Source organism: Octodon degus, unplaced genomic scaffold (assembly GCF_000260255.1).
Source record: "Octodon degus isolate 3935 unplaced genomic scaffold, OctDeg1.0 scaffold00101, whole genome shotgun sequence".
Classification (NCBI taxonomy): Eukaryota; Metazoa; Chordata; class Mammalia; order Rodentia; family Octodontidae; genus Octodon; species Octodon degus.
In genome coordinates, this window is record NW_004524677.1 from 10,593,304 (window position 1) to 10,593,833 (window position 530).

A 530-nucleotide genomic window follows, 5' to 3' on the forward strand; every position below is an offset into this window, starting at 1 on the left:
AATGGTGATCTGATAAACCTTTCTTGTGCCTCCTACTGATGGATCCTTAAAATTGTTTTTCCATGTCAGGAAACCTGCAAAAATACGCTACAACAGGGGAATAGATTCCTTATTTCGGTGTTAGAGACCTCTTAGACACAGCCTGGTGACAAAACCAGCTTTCACTGTTGCTTAAGTTGACCCTGAACTCCTGGGCTAAAATGAGCCTCCTGCATTAGCCTCAGGAGTAGCTGGAACCTCCGAAGGGTGCCACTGTACCCAGTAAAATTTTTAAATAAAATAATTGGTTTTTGGAAAGACATAAATTCTGGGTTTCATGGCACACTGTAATGTCAAAGAACAGAAAGCAGCTCTGTTACTAGATTCTGTGGAGCCGAAGTCTCCTTCAAGGCTCTTTCTGTCCTGAGTAAAGAATTGGGCAAGATAAGTGCAGCTAGTAGAAAATTTCATTACAGGTAGAAAAGAAAGGCAGAAACCTTGCTGAGCCAGTTTGGACTGAGTAAAAGTAGGCAAAGCAGCACACCCTGCAG